The 10,133-nt window shown below is 35.0% G+C and overlaps 1 long non-coding RNA gene across 1 annotated transcript; it reads right to left on the bottom strand.

The window, feature by feature from the left end:
• Positions 1-2,258: 2,258 nt before the first annotated feature.
• LOC118538236 (uncharacterized) lies at positions 2,259-9,872 on the bottom strand. Its single transcript, XR_004918517.2, has 4 exons — positions 9,596-9,872; positions 5,143-5,331; positions 2,729-2,833; positions 2,259-2,626 (listed from the first exon to the last, which is right to left on the bottom strand). It is a non-coding gene; the product is annotated as an uncharacterized LOC118538236 (long non-coding RNA).
• Positions 9,873-10,133: the final 261 nt, after the last annotated feature.

The raw sequence follows: 10,133 nt of genomic DNA, 5'->3' as shown, positions 1-10,133 counted from the left end.
CACAAGCAGAGGGAGTGGGAGAGGGAGAAGCAGGCTTCCAGCCGAGCAGGGAGCCCGATGTAGGGCTTGATCCCAGGACCCTGGGATCATGACCTGAGCAGAAGGCAGACGCTTAACGACTGAGCCCCTCAAAGCATAGAATTCAGAACTAGAAACTTAAATTATCAAAATTATTCAAGAAATGTAAACCTTTAAATATATTATGTTTGGATTTTCTCAAGGTCAATTGTGAAATTGAGAAGCAAACTTTTAAAGATGGAAGTGCTTAAACTTTTCATGCTAGTCAATCTCTGTCCCTTATGGAAGAAATAATTATGATTACTTTCAGCTGAAAAATTGAACAAACCTCCAACTGGACAGAGATAGACTGTTTCCTTGGACTACGCCGTTTTTCCTGGAATATACATATCTTCATGTTAAACACATTTTCCTTCTTGACTAGGTTGTCAGGGGGTTTAATCAAGTACAAGTGTGAGAATGTCATGCTGGTGCCACTCTACACCACACCCAACATGCATTTTGCCTTATTTTTCACACTATTAGCTATTTATCTACATAATCAGCTACAAATACAAAGAACATTTTTGTGTTTTCTGTATCTGTGATGTTGAGGCAAACCACTGAGCATAGGACTAAACCAAGACTAATCAAGAAATTACTTTTATATTTCACATTTAAATATACTGAAGACATGGAGAAAAGCAATCATGGTGTATTTACTATTGTGGAGAGAAAAAGAAGAGAACTATTTTCGTTAATTTACTTTACCTAGAGACTCAGAGCCTAAGACGTAACGAGTGTTGTAATCTATTGAGGTCTTGCTCTGTGTCGTTACTAGGTGTTCATGGCTCTTTACCAGCAGAGATTATTATAGACACTGGAGTCAGAAAATCATGACGTAGTGGATCAGATGAGTATCGAAATAACAGGGACATTATCCCTCCAAAGTGCTGCAGGAATGTTTCGGACCTTCATGATTAGGTGTTCATTTTCGATTATCTTAGACAACCTTTTATAACCTAAAAAAAAAACTTAGGAATTTTTTAGATGTTTGATTCTTCTGTATCCTTTCTTGAAATTATTTTGAGAAAAATCTGTTTTATTTTGAAAGGTCGTTCCAACCTCAACTCATCACACATTGTGGTTACTGATAGGAAGCCCTCATATAAAGTTAGCTTTCTTGTAAACCTACTTTTCACAGTCACGTTTACCTTCTGACAACCTTTGTTTTTATTACATGGTCCATAACGTAGTCACATCCTGAAAATGGTTTGGTTTAGAATTACGGCAGACAGAGGCCTATTTCTCCTCAAGTCTGCGTGCCATCCTGTGGATAATGATATGCCATGCACCCACACCCCTCTGTAATTTCTGCCTCAGGTAGCTCAACCAAAAGAGTATCGGCTTAACTCTATGGCTTATTGTAGTAGACATTCTTAGTTTGTTGTATAGTTTTCCAGCATCTTTGTTTTCTTTTAGTTATAGAAGTTTGATAGAAACTTGCTTGGCTGTGTCAGGAACACAGATTCAAAATCCAATGTTACTTCCTGAAGGGATGACTTTTCCACAGAAACATTTTGCATAATTAGAAAGCTTCTCTCCAGTGAGGTATGAAGTCTTTCTCTCTTGTTCTCCCATCTCCACCTCCTGGATTTAATGCATTTCCAGGTCAATTCCCATTTAATTCTAATTATTTCTACTCCACTTGTTTAGGAAATTTAGCAAACACAACTCTCATAGCCAACACTCTCTGGATTATAGCTCAGTATTTCATCCTCAACTGAGTGGTATATTTCATGATTAATATATCAGACACGTGTCAGTCTTCTAAAAATATCCCAATCATGCCCCAATATTATTTTTTAGCAGATTCCTGAAAGCAAAAGTAGAATTTGTTATAAATTTCAATGCTACTTCCAGGTTCTCTTTAAAAAAATATTTAGTTCTGATTTTCCAAATAAGATAAAGTATTGCTGTCTTTAATAGCAATAAAAAATGACTTAAAGCAATTTTTATAAAGAAAAAAGAACACTGTAGAAAATATAAAGATAAAAAGAAAGTTTTTAAAAGATCATTTGGATCTTCTTAGAGATGTGAGCCTACAGTGCTGAGAGGACACATGACATGGTATTACAATTCTTACCTCACCTGTTCCTTACTCTGCACAGTGTGTTCTTACAGGATGTGGTTGATAATCATTGCTCAACATGTCTATTTAACAGTTGAATGAAAGATGAATGAATGAATGATGCTAATAGGCATTTTATTTTTAAAATGCATTTTTATTATTATAAGAAATTTTAAGATAAATAGCAAAGAATATACTCAAAGAATGTAAGAAATATTTGAGGCTAAATTTTGCACACAATTCCTTCCTTCTTTGACCAGATTTGACCTGTATTTCCATCCTGACTCTAAGGGATATTGGGAGCCACGGAAGTTGGATCACACCTAAGGCAGATTTGGGATGGGATGTGCAAAACCAACGACTCTGGAAAGAGCTCGTGCCACAGAAATAGCAAACCTCTGTGCAGAGTCTACATTGCCACCATCTGAATCTGACTGAACAATTTTGCCCCTGGCTGGAGAAGCAGTTCCTGATAAAGTGGGCTGGAAGCTGTATGACCTAGAGAGAAAGGAAGAGGGAAATGAGTGAGACTTTCTCCAGATGACTTCACAGTGTTTGTCAGTCTGCCCTCTTCACCCTTTCAACTGGAAGGGCACTTACTCTTTTCCTTTCACAACTTGTGAGACTTCCCTATTAGGGTCAGTCAGTTAGTCCAGCAGACAGATGTCAGCCCCAGTGAGCCATCAAGTAAAAACTAGAACACATCTAAGAGGATCCAATAGCAACAAGAGAGAAAAAGATTAGAACAAACTGCAGTCAGTAAAATACGGCTGCTGGAGGAACGGTATTAGTCAGAGTTCTTCAGAGAAACAGAACCAATAGGATCTCCATCTATCTAGTCCATCTATCTACTTATCTATCTATCTACTTATCTATCTATCTACTCTATCTATCTATCTATCTATCTATCTATCTATCTATCTATCATCTATCTATCATCCATCATCATCATCTATTCCAACTATCTATCTATCATCTATCATCTATCTATCATCTATCTATTCCAACTATCAATCTATCCATCTGTCTACTCTATCATCTATCTATCTATATCTATCTATCATCATCATCTATTCCAACTATCTATCTATTCTATCTACTCCATCTATCTATCTATCTATCTATCTATCATCTATCTTTCTATCATCTATCTATTCCAACTATCTATCTATCTACTTTATCGTCTATCTATCTATCATCTATCATCTATCTATTTATCATCATCTATTCCAACTATCTATCTACTCCAACTATCTATCTATTTCTCATCTATCTATCTATTCCAACTATCTATCTAACTATCTATCTATCTATCTATCTATACATGATTGATAGATAGACAGGTATAGATAACAGATACAGGTAAATAGATATAGCCAGACACATATCTGGGCAGTGTGATGCAGCCAATTTGACACATAAAATTAACTATCACAGAAACAATGCATTCAACAGAAAAAAAAAAGAAAAAGGAAATTTAGAGAATCATAAGAGATATGAAGGATATAAAACAAACTAGCGTGATTTACCAACAAAGAATTCAGCAAAAGAAATAAAGGCAGGGATAGTCATTGCTTATACATGTATTAGTGTCTAAGAATCACATGAAATTAATATTTCATAGCACAAAAATATAAAGTGATGGAAATCATGAGATCATTAGGAGATGCAGAGGATTGCAAGTAGTTGAAGTTCCAGGAAGACAAAAAGACACACATGGAAGATAAACAGGAATTCCACAGAGAACAGAGGAAAGTGCCCATGAGTTGAGGAAATATCTACATCTATAAATGTAAAGGATTCCGCTGAACCTAACTCTGAAGTGATGAGGAAAAGCCCAAACTTAGGCTCATCCTAGTTTAAAAAGTTCCAATTTCCAGATCAGAAGATCATGTTTTCTCTAAAGGAAAAAATGTCAGACTGGCGCCAGAATTCTTGTACACACCCCTGCAGGTGGGCAGGCAGTGGGATCACCTCCAACCCACAGAAGGAGCAGGACTGCCACAGAGATAGTCATCGCATCCAGAAGATTTCCAGATATAAAAAAATTTACGACACACAATATCTGTATCTTTATCTAGATTGAAGACAACAGACTATCTAGGGATATAGAAGCGCTAAGTTAGAACTCTTAAAGCAATGGATTCATACCACAAAAGAAGTTGTAATAATAAATATTGAAATGTATTAAAATATGTCAGCAAAACCAAAATCAAAGCTTCTCATAAAAAAACTTGGGATGGGGAATAGTTATTTCAAAAATTTATCTGAGCAGGCATGATAGGAAGATAGGAAAGAAAGATATGAAGAAATTAAGATATTATATATATATATGCATATATATACACACACCTGTGTGTATAATGTATCTGCACTTTTCAGAGTGAGAAATATGTTGTGAGGGGGATAAATTTTAGATAAATAGATAAACAAATATTGGAAGAAGAAATAATATAATTGAATCTTCAATAATTGATAACTTCAAGGGACAAACTGTTGGTAGCTTGACAGGAGAAATAGGGTGCTTTGAGAGGAAAATTAATAGAGAAACACATTTGTATTTAGGAGTATAGGGAAATGAAATTAATAGGAAATATATTAAACGGGAAAAGTCTAGAATGATTTGCAACTTAATAAATCAAAGAAATGTGAGCAAAATGTATAAAGGAACAAACTATGGAAATTAATATTAGATAAAAATAAAAACAATCAGGTATAAAAGGATTTGGGGAAGAGGATGGTAGAGGTAATAGAAATTTTTATATCTTTCCAAATACCCACATAATAACAGAGCAATTAAAATAATATAGCAAGACTTTTTAAGTCCATGAGTGACACTTACAGCATAGTAGAATAACAAAGTGAAATCTTAGTCTTCAAAATACAAATGAAAGTAGGGAAAAAAATCATCAGCTGCCCTAAAGATTGTAAATTACTGGTATCTGCATGGGAAACAGCAGAGGGAAGGCAGGGTGGGTTTGGGTTTGGTGTAAAACAGGAGATCCTCTAAGTACCTATAAGAATGATGGGCTGGAAGGAGGAGTGTTCTGTCTAATTCAGTAGACGTTGAGCTCAAGGAGCCCCACCATGAGGACCAGAGCGAATGGAGAAGTCTGGCAGCCACAAACTACTAGAGCCATCGTGCTTGGGCTCCCTTTCCAAACAGGACTTTCCACTGAGGGGAAAATGATGGAGGCGTGGACCTAAAATTGGTCAAAAACAAAAGTAAGAGAAGTAACCCTTTTATCAACAAAGTGTATTATAAAAATAAATTTTAAAAAATGATTTCAAGAAAAAATTTATTATTTAAAACACACACATAAACACATCCTTAACTTTCCCTGCACTCTCCAAAAAAATGTTTGTCATTATTTCGCTAGAGGTAGTTTAATGTCTACTGAGACGTTAGTGTTATGTAAATTTAAATGCACTTGTCTGCTTGAGTTTGTGTGTGTGTTCACACATGAACTTTTGCAAAAGGAAAGTCTTACAGTAAGCTTCAGAAATACCTGCTGTAATCAAACTTCTTCAGACCATGTGGAACCACTCAAAGGACTCCTTTAGTGTGGCATCTGTGGTTGAGTACCAGGTAATGTAGTGTTTGTGTGGGCTTATCCTAGAGGATCTCAGAAGCAAGTTTTTCAATCACTTTTTCCCATCTGTGTCAGAATGATGTTATAATTTCCAACTTAGTGTATGTAGACTTTTGTTTAAGGCTAAGACAGGACAAAGAAAAATCATGACTATTATCAGGACATCTTGAAATGTGCTGTTAAACCCAAACATCCTTGTATATCTGGCTCTGACTAGCCTCCCTGATTCCTCATCATCCTCTCCTGTCCTTAGTCATCAAGTGACCCACTAGCAAAGTGCTTCTTTTTTTTTTTTTTTTTTTTTTGCAAAGTGCTTCTTTAAAGTTTTGCCTATAGTCCCCACCTTTCCCTTGACTTTCATATTTGCTGTTTCTGACACCTGAAATGCTCTGGCCTCAACAATTTATAATCAGTGTAATGTAAAAATTGCAGGAATGGAGAACACATTAGATAAACCAAGCACTATCAGAGATATAGAATTATCAAAATAAATACAGATAAGTAGGAATTCTTGACTTTGCAAGCTTTTTTAAAAAAAGACATAAAAATTAAAAAAAAATTTTTTAATTTGTAAACCTTACAAATAGCGCAATTCATGTCTTAATGGTAACTTAATTTTGACCAACACACACACATTAGCATCACCCAGTCAAGATACATAACATGTCAGTTTCCTCACAGAATTTCCACGTGCACCTCTGCCAAAGCTCTCTATGCATTGTTCAGATTTTTATTACTATAGATTAATCTTGTTTGTGCTACAATCTATAAAATCTTCAACATTTTTTTACCTCACATCTTTTCTTTTTTGAGATTTATCCAAAAAAGACAGTAGTACATTTCTTAAAAACACTATGTAGTATTCCATTATATGCTTGAGTACCTGATTTTCAAACTTATTTTAAAGCTATAGGAATCAATATAACATTACCATTGACATATGAATACACAAGCAGTCCAATGGAACAAATTTTTGAGTCCAGAAATAAACCTAAATGTAAGGGGTCAATTAATTTAGGGAAAACTTGTCCAGAATTTTATCAAAATATAGATGGTCAAGTTTTTATTTCATCCAAGTAAATTTAATGGGGAAATTAGCCAAGGTAATTTAATGAGGAAAAATAGAATTTTCAATATATAATCCTGGAAAATTGTGTATTAATATATTTAAAAACCTTAACCTTATCATGTACCATCTAATAAAATAACTCAAAATTGGCCATAGCTATGTAAAACTACAAAATATTTACAATGAAGCAGGTATTTTCATCATTGGTGTAGTCCAAAATTCCTTAGCTATGTTACAACAAGTAAAACACATAAAGTAATCCAATTGTTATATTGGACTTAAAATTAAAACCTTTTACTTTTTGAAAGACATTATTAAGGAAATGAAAATGTAATACAGAAACTAGAAGAAAATATTTGCTTTGCATATATATGAAAAAAGTATGTGTATCCACAATGTGTACAGAACTAGCATCCAATACTAATATGACATGAGCACATGAAAAGATGCTCAATTTTATGTCACCAGGAAAATGCAAATTAAAAGCACAGTGAGTTGAGACTATTCTAGAACTTCTATTACTGAGACTGACCATAGCAAATTGAGGTGGAGTAACCAGAAACTTCATACATTGCTGGTCAGAATGTAAAATTTTGCAAACACTTTGGCATTGTGTTTTAAAGCTAATTGTACACTTACAATATGGCCAGGATATCTGACTTTAAAGCATTTACCCAAGATACAGAAAATCATGTGCCCACACAGAGATTTACACATTAAAGTTCATAGCTGCTTTAATTTATAATAACCCCAAACTGGAAATAAACCAAATATAAATCAACAGATGAGTGAATAATTCAATTTCAGAATATCTATGGGGTAAAATTCTATTCAGCAATATCAATATACAATGTATAGATAAAATTGATACATGAAAACTCATATGTCTGAAACCATTACAGTGATTTTTTTAAAAAAAAGTCAGTCAAAAACAGTTTATACTATGGGGCGCCTGGGTGGCTCAGTTGGTCAAGCAACTGCCTTCGGCTCAGGTCATGATCCTGGAGTCCCGGGATTGAGTCCCACATCGGGCTCCCTGCTCAGCAGGGAGTCTGCTTCTCCCTCTGACCCTCCCCCCTCTCATGCTCTCTCTCTCTATCTCATTCTCTCTCTCAAATAAATAAATAATCTAAAAAAAGAAAAAAAAGAAAACAGTTTATACTATATAATTACACATACATGAAAATTTGTATAAAATTTAACATTTATAATTTAAAATATATTATTTTCATTCATACATAACTCTAGAAAAATTAAATTTTATCAATAGTCACATAAAAGAGACAGTATGGATGGAGATTGACTAGTGAAATAAACTTTTTAGGAAAATGAAAATGTTTCTATCTTGGTTATGTTGGCAGTTACATGGGTACACATATTTACACATTTGCCAAAATTCAATGAACAATTCAATTTTATGTACGTATATAAGATTGATTTAAAAATAAAGTTGATTAAAAATAAAAATGGAAAAATGGAAAATAATTTTGCTACTGAATAGTTATCATACTTCTTCCTCATCATAAAAATTGGGAAGCCTAGGGCTCTCCTTTTATTATAAACTGTTTCTGGCCCCTTTAGTCCAAGGTACTTGTGGAATTTTTTTTTTTTTATACAACCTTTGGAGAACCTTTGTGGGTTTCCTATGAATATAACTGTGGTTCACACCATGCTCCAAAAACCCCATGCATAAATCTTTTTGCTGTAGATCCTTTTATACTTTGGTTCTGGTGTGAGAGTTTTAGCACATGCACTGATGATTCTTTGAAGTCCTTTTGTCAACTTAACTGAGTCTACTATTCATTGTCTTAAATCTTTCTGAGTCCTTAAAAGTGAACTTTATAGCCACATACCAATTTCATCTATACTCTGATGGTTTGTTTTCTTTTTTTCTTGTTTACAGACTTCTTCTAAGGGTGAAAATTTTATTTTTATTCTCCAACCATAACATCCTGAGTCTTATATGTTGCCATTAAATTCTGCTTACAAACTGAATACAACTTAAGAAAGGAATTGAGAAACAAATGCAGTTGAGAATTTCAAAGAGGTCAAGAGAATCAGAGTGTGAGTCCCCAAGGAGAAAAGTAACAGAAACATCTGTGTATCAGCCCTGCTCCTACCCACCCAATATTGCCTTTGCTGTAACTCTTTAAACAAGACAGATAGCTCTTAAGCTCCTAAATGGAGGGCACTTTTCTTCTCTGTAAAAATTCTGCTTTCATAAAGAAGTATGGCTCAGGCCAGTTCAGACAGAAGATTAAGAAAATAAAAACATTTAGAGAGAAATACATTCCAGACTACAAATCCATGAACCTTTTTGGGACATTTTTGGTTTCTTAGTTCTGTCCCCTTTTTTGACATTATTCACTCTTTACCTCCCTCTCTTCTGTAAACTCCCACCCACCAAAATGTTTTCATGCAAGAACAGGAGATTTTTTTCACTAAATCGGGGGTCTCCTGACAAAACTGAAAATAACATACATAGCACAGGAGTTTCTTACTGAAAGGGTACTGACAATATTTCAGATATCTTCTGCCCATATGGGTTAGGATTTATATCATACCATAAAATCTCTGTTATCTCTATTCTTGAAATAGCAAATTCTAAAGAACATGACATAAATACCAATCAAGCAATACCAAAGCAAGTCACACAGTAAGGACAGAGGAGAAGTGAAGACTGGTTATTAATGTGGTTATAATATGAACAAAGTGTGTGGCCAGGGCCAAGGGAATGGTTTGGTGAAGAATGACATAATGATAGGAGCACTTGCCAGTAGGAGGGAAAAGTAATGAAAAAAAGACCTTAATTCTCTTTTTTCCTCTCTGCCTTTCTTCTGCTCTTCTGTTCTTTCTCCCTCCTTTCCTTCCTTCCAGGGAGAAGGTCGCTGATGGATGGATGAGCCACAATCATTGGCAGCAGGCTGCTTGGTGATATGAATCAATCCATCAGACGGACCGGTGGCAGTCACTCAGCCTCCGCAGCCACCATCCCCCACACCGGCAAATGTCACATTTGGAATTCATTTGCATAGCTGGGTAGCGCTCCCTGTGGAGTGACACTGAACAATCTTGCAGCTGTCACAGCTTGAAATAGAAAAGCTAATGCAACTACCTATTGGCTTCCTCAGTGCCTTCTCTTCCTGAACCCTAACTGGGAATTCGTGACATAGAAAGGGTGAGAATCACTTAAAATAGAAGGAAAATGTGTGTAAAACTCTCAGCTATTTTATGGAAAATATTATCAAGTATCCTGCATTTCTATCTTAGCATGCCTTGACTCTGGTTTCCACTTTCACCTCTCACTATATTTACCTGCTTTGCTTCATTGATTAGAAAGAGT

This window comes from Halichoerus grypus, chromosome 9, assembly GCF_964656455.1.
Source record: "Halichoerus grypus chromosome 9, mHalGry1.hap1.1, whole genome shotgun sequence".
NCBI classification, from domain to species: domain Eukaryota; kingdom Metazoa; phylum Chordata; class Mammalia; order Carnivora; family Phocidae; genus Halichoerus; species Halichoerus grypus.
Note: the sequence above shows the minus strand (reverse complement) of the source record. Positions and strands in the feature narration are given on the sequence as shown.